Genomic DNA, 6,685 nt, shown 5'->3' on the forward strand with positions numbered 1-6,685 from the left:
TGCGTGCGCAAAACTCCGGGGGTATTCGTTTCACATATGACTTGATTATGAGTCATGAGTCTCGTACATATGACTTACTTGAGTCATGAAATTTATTTAAGTTATGATTTATTAGATTATGCACATGACTATATTATGAGTCATGGGTCTCGCACATATGACTCATTTGAGTTATATGACTCATTTGCATTATAATTTTTTATATTGCGCATGAGACTCAATTATGAGCTATGAGTTTCATGTATATGACTGATTCGAGTCATATAACTTGTGTATATTATGATTTAATTCTTTTACACTTGACTTAATTATGAGTCAGAGGTGTTATGCATATAACTCACTCAAGTCATATAATTTGTTTATGAGGTTTCTAATAACTGATTGTTATGAGTTATCAGTGTTAGGGTTGACAAGGAGAGTACTATATAAGGAGGCTAGTATGGCTGAGGAAGATAGACTCTCTATACTTTATTTGAAGTAATTTCCTTGCTTATTACTTTATATAAATAAAACATATTTACATGCTTTATCCACTACATCTCTCATGGGCCTAAGAATGATATTATTATCTGTTTAAGATGATAGGCATTACTAAAGTGAGTGTTGGTAATGTAGTTATTAGGAATACTGGAATCTGATACCTAGGAACCACCTTAAGTAGGGTAACCCCACTCAGAATTAGAATCTCTAGTCTCCAACACCACCTGCTGACCTCCTTATAGGGCCCACACCTTATTATATGTACTCATCTCAATTGCGTCCTGTAACTATAAGGCCACAGAATTTAAGTTGTAAGAATAATATCATATAGATCACTGCCGTCAGTCCAACTGGATTCTGTTTGCGGGATATATAAGAGGGCACCTTTGGCTAAGTCTGAAAAGTAGAATGGAGTGAATCAGTCAACTACTCAGAGAGTTATTAGGCTTCAAGAGTGTGACAACTTTGGCAAGTACCATAGGTAACAGGAGGTTTTAGCACAAAGAGATAGTATCGAATGTTAAAGTATCTTTACAAGAGGCTAATATATTCTTACCTACCCGATGATAACTAAAGAAGTCTAGAAATCTGAAAAACACTGCTATAGAAGTCAATGGACTTCAAGGAGTATTACAGCTGGGTCCAGAAATGTATTGTAGTTACGGAATAATTACCAATACTAGAACAACGACTGAAACCCTATTACCGAGTGTTAGGCAGAGACAACCAGATAGACTTCAGAATTGTCTAGACTAATCAAGATTTGGTTTCTGTAGACTAAGATTGTCTAGAAAGGCTCGGATTATACTTGTTTCGTTTATGACTACTAGGAGCGAGGTAAAGTAGGTAAATTATAGTAGAATCTGAAGACAATATTATATTGTTAAGGTATCTTTTCTATTGCTTGATGATATCTAAAAGCTTGGGAGATACTTTGATATTTATATTCCGCATTAGAGTGTTCGTGGACTACATCTATCTATTATACAACTATGTAGCTCTTCTGATTATAACTTGCAACATCGGGTACTCTTCAAAGTGTGAACACCCGGAGATCCTGAAAATTACCACACTCTCTTCCGACATTGCGATATAGTTAACTTGGAATCATGCTGTTCCCAATAGTAATTATCTGATTGTCAGAGTCTTTAGACTGATGGTCTAGTTTTCAAGTCGAACTGAGTTGGCTCCAATCATTTCTGTCATTGATCAAATGATCAGTTTCATCTGTGGGTTGTATCTGTAAAGGTAGTCATATTTGTGACCTTCCAAGATCGCCTAACATCAAACCTCAGTAACTTCATATTCAACTAACAGATATCTTCTGGAAGACTTCCTACTAATTTGCAGGAAGCTATTCTACCAGATTGAGAGATAATCCCTCAGAGGGCAACCCTTGGGTACTCTGGGTGCTAGGGTTTCAATTACTATTCTAGTATTGGGAATTATTCCTACAACTATGGCGCATTCCTGAACCCAGTTGTAAGGTTCTGTGAAGTCTATTGGCTTTTGTTGTAGTGTTCCTGGGAGTTCTAAACTCTTCTCATTATTATAGGTCAGGTGCGAAGATATTGGATTCTTGTTGAGATCCTTTACTATTTAATACTATCTTTTTATACAAAAAGATCCCATTACATACGGTCCGTGCGAAAGGTGTGATATCTTTGAAGCCACGTAACTCTCTGAGTAGTTGTGAGATTTACTCTATTCCACTTCTCAGACCTAGCCGAAGGTCCCGTCTCATAATTCCTATGAGCAGAATCAGGTTGGATAGATAATAGCGATGTATATAGTATTAATCTTACAGATTCAATTCTGTAGCATTATAGTCACAGAATACAATTGAGATTGAGATGTATGATGATATGTGTAATGTGTTCGCAAGGTGCTAATCATGTTATCGGTAAAGGATACGATAGTTGGCAGGTGGCCTGCTCTTCCAGAGAGGAGGCGAGAGCTGAGAACTAAAGGAGGCTTCGAGGGTGTACTGAGAAACAAAGAAGTAACCGTTCAACTAAGTATAATGAAATACTGTCTGTCGAAGTGTGCCTTTTCTGTTGTGGAAACAGGCGGTCTTTAAATACACAAATCTGTTCATGTCTAGCATGAACGAAACTAATCAAAGGTATCAATTGATACTCTTTGGTAAAACTCCTTAAGTATCAAAGCGATACTTAAAACAAAACATAAAACAAAACCAAGTATCATAACGATACTTAAAACAAACCAAGTATCAAAGCGATACTTAAAACAAAACATAAAACAAAACTAATAACTGAGTACCCGTACCGGTTACATTCCCCAAAACATAACAACTGTTTAAACAAACAAAACCTAATAATCATCAAAAGCGGAGTCTGAGAAACTAAAGGCTTCAGTTTCCGCTAAAAACTCCTCATCGTAAGTGTCACACCAGGGACAAGAGGAAATTCTAAGGAAACATTTAGACTCGAAGAAATCTAAGTCACAGTAGTCACGAATACCAGATTCGTGCTGTACATCAACCCAAGCATGATCGCAATCAGGACAGTAGTCAACCCAGAGGATTTCGAAATAGTCTTCAAGTTGGATAGCTTAGCGGTTCAACAACAGTCCAACAATCTGTTGTCGCTGCCTCACATTGAGCTCCACATAGTTTGACATCGTTATGGTATTCGGATGGTGATTGGTGACTAGATAAAGTTGTCAAGGGCCTGCTCCATAGCTTGATTCTCCTCATCGCTGCTTTCGAACTCCGACTCAAAGTATGGTGCCCAAAATCCATCTCTAGCTTCGAGTTCTGCGTGCCATCGCTCAGTTTCTGGCATTGTAGGTGTCCAGCACATGGTGATATAATTGATTGTTGGGGGGAGGGATTCGTTTGGCATGTTGTCTTCCCACCATCCGTTCACCATTTCCATAGCGTGCTCTAGTCCTTCCAGTGGTTCCCAACTGTTTTCGCTCGTCGGATATCCTTTCCATTTGACTAGGAACTGATCATTTCCATGCCAAAGGCGGTGGTCTCTGATTTCTTCAACTTCCCATTCATCCTTCTTATCGATGATGATAGGTACAGGCCGAGAGTGGGTTCTTCCAGGAAACTTGGAGTCGTCATTTGGATGGAATCACTTAACAGCTGAGGCGTGAAAGACTGCAGTATTGCGGCGGTACATGCGTCCATCTATCTGGACAGTGTAGTTCTCTGTATGCTCGTCAAAGGATATGACTTTGAAGGGTCCGCACCATCGGGGTTGCAGTTTCTTGCTGCGTCTGACATTGGTAATGAACATGTCTCCTGGTGAGAAGGGGACATGTTTGCGTCGTCGTTTCTGGGCAGTAGTGGTGCTTCGGAATCGGGCAGCCTTAACAGCTTGGAAGGCATCGTTCCGAATTGCTTGGTGGCGGTTTAGATGGTCATCAGAGGTAGGGACTGAGGAGTTCTTAAATAGTGTTGTAGGTAGGAGGGGGTATTGACGGCCAAAGACTGCCTTGTATGGTGATATCCCCAAGGTATTTGAAAATTCGGCGTTGATATATGCAGCGAGCTCAACAATGGCTGGTTCCCAGTTGGTTTGTCGTTCATTGATCATATTCCTAATTCTGGTCTTAACCTGGTGGATTTTTCGTTCTGCTTGGCCATTAGTCTTATGGTGTCCAGGGGCAGCCATAATGTGGTTTATTCCGAGGGAGGTCAAGATTTGCTTCCAGAATCTAGCGGTAAAGCGGGGATCAGTGTCACTGACAATAGATAAGGGGTACCCATGGGGGGTAAACAGGTATCGTTGGAGGTTATTCCAGGTGTCTTTGGAGGAATCGGTAACTTTTATTGGAATGAGCCAGGTATATCCGGAAAATCGGTCCACAGCTACCAAGATGGTGTCAAATCCAGCGGATTTGTTGAATGGTCCTGCAAAATCGATGGCATAGGATTCAAATATTTCACATGGTAGTTGAAGGGTCTGAGCTTTCCCTTCAGGAAGTTGTGTTCGCTCTTTATTTGCCTGACAGAGTTCGCATTGCCTGACAAAATCGCGGAAATCCTTTCCCATTTCAGGCCAGTAAACATATTCTGAGGCATATTTGAGGTTGCGATCCGCACTATGGTGTCCTTTGTTGTGGATTTCGGTAATAACATATTCTCTAATAGTCATTCCATTGAACATATGGCCCTTTGGTATGTATAGGCAGTGTTCACCATAACGGGTGCTGGTATAGGCCATTCCATTTGATATGTTGTAGGGAGCAAGATCTCCATGCCTGGAGCTATCCATGGCTTTGAAGTAAATCGGGTCATGGCGATATCCTGCTATCATTTGGCTTTGGAAAGAGGAGGTTAATTCTTCTGTGGTCGATCTAACATCTCGTTCATCCTCGATTAGGGATCCTCTTGTTGGTTCGATAGGGGCTTCCTCTTCCTCAAAGGTTTAATAGAGTTGATGCCGATGCTCGGGAATAGTAGGGGGTATGACTGAGACAATGGTTTCATTGTTGTATACTCGTAAGTGTCCACCATATAGTGGTCGTGAATCGATTATGGGAGGAGAGGATGGCGGGGCTGACTGTGGGGGGTGTAGATAGGATATTGCATCCACATAGGCTGCTGCTTGTTCGAGTTCTTCAAGACCTTGGTATCATGTTGGAACAGGATTATGGGTATGCGGAGGTTGGGTTGATTCATTTTCATCGATCATCTCTTCTTCTCCTTCTGCGGTGTCGAAGCTGGTGTCTTTGGAATCATCAGCAGGCATATAGTACGGTCGATGGTATCTGTTTCCGAACTTAATCTCAGTCTGGTGAAAAGGGCAGGTGTCATGGTAACAGTGGGACCAGTGGAGTCTGCTTTGTTCAAGTTCGTGAGGAGGTGTGCTGCGGAGCGTGCAATTGTCTTTCCATTCTTCATCAATGTTCTTTCCTCGTTCTGTTCCGGCAGCACTGTACATGGTGTAAGAGAAAGGATTGGAGGGAGCGGCAGAGCTGGCGGTAGCCATTGATGGTTCTTGTTCATAGGAGGTGTCGTCAGGGCTGTCCTCGCTTTGTCTTGTGTAGTCGTGAACGAGAGTGGGGTCTGCGATGTCTTGATTCTCATATAGGCAGGAGAGAGCATCAGCTAAATAGTTTGTTCTTCCAGGGGTATAGATGATTTTTGCATCGTATTTGCTGATTTCACCTATTCATCTTGTTCTTCTCCTTCCGGGTATCCTTTCTGTTTTAAGGTTAGTGAGAGGTTGGTGGTCGGTAACAATAGTGAAAGTATTGCCCATCAGGATGTGGTTGAAAGCGGCGAGAGCATCAATCACAGCAAGGGCTTCCTTGTCTGTTGTTCCATAGTTCATCTGTGAGTTAGTGAACTTCCTGCTGTGTAATGCCGCCGGTCTTGCCGTTTCATGGGAGGCTCCTTGTCCAACCCATGCTCCAACTCCAACATTCGATGCATCAGTAATCAGCCATATTGGCTCTGGTTTGCTGTAGTCGATAGGTTGTATAACATTGGCGTTTTTTATCAATTCCTTGATGTTGGTAAAGGCTTGGTCATGAGTGTGGGTCCAGACAAATTCTGCATTGCCGGTAAGGTCAGTGAGCGGCGCTGTCACAGTGGCGTGGTGTGGTAGGAACTGGGAAATATAGTTGACTAGTCCTAGGAATCGCATGAGTTCCTTTTGATTCCGGGGTGTTGACCATTCCGTTAAACATGCTATTTTTCCAGGGGCTGCGTGTATTCCTTCATTATCTATAACATGTCCTAAGATATCGAGTTTATCGGCAAACAGAATTGATTTGTTTCTGCTAGCATAGAATTTAGCTTCCCTTAGTTTGGTACAAACCAATCCTATATAGTAGGCATGTTCTATTTCGGTGTTCGAGAAGATGAGAATATCATCAATGTAGACCCAAACAAAATAGTGGAGGTATTCGCTCAGGAGGTTTTCCATAATTCGCATAAAGGTGGCGGGCGCATTCATATCACCTTGTAACATAACTCGGCTAATGAAACTTCCGAAGGGTGTTTTGAAACTGTTGTAGCGTTCGCTTTCTGGATCTAACCTTGTTTGGAAGTAGGTATCGCTTAGATCAATCTTACTTCGGAACCTAGCCCGTCCAACTGCATTTAGGATCTGGATTTAGTTTGGGATAGTGGAGCTGTCCATAACCGTGTTTTTGTTCCGTAGCTTGAGATCAACCAAGGGGCGGATTCTTTTGCCATCTGCTTTGGGTTGAACAAACATAG

This window comes from Tuber melanosporum (assembly GCF_000151645.1).
Source record: "Tuber melanosporum whole genome shotgun sequence assembly, scaffold_102, strain Mel28".
NCBI lineage: Eukaryota > Fungi > Ascomycota > Pezizomycetes > Pezizales > Tuberaceae > Tuber > Tuber melanosporum.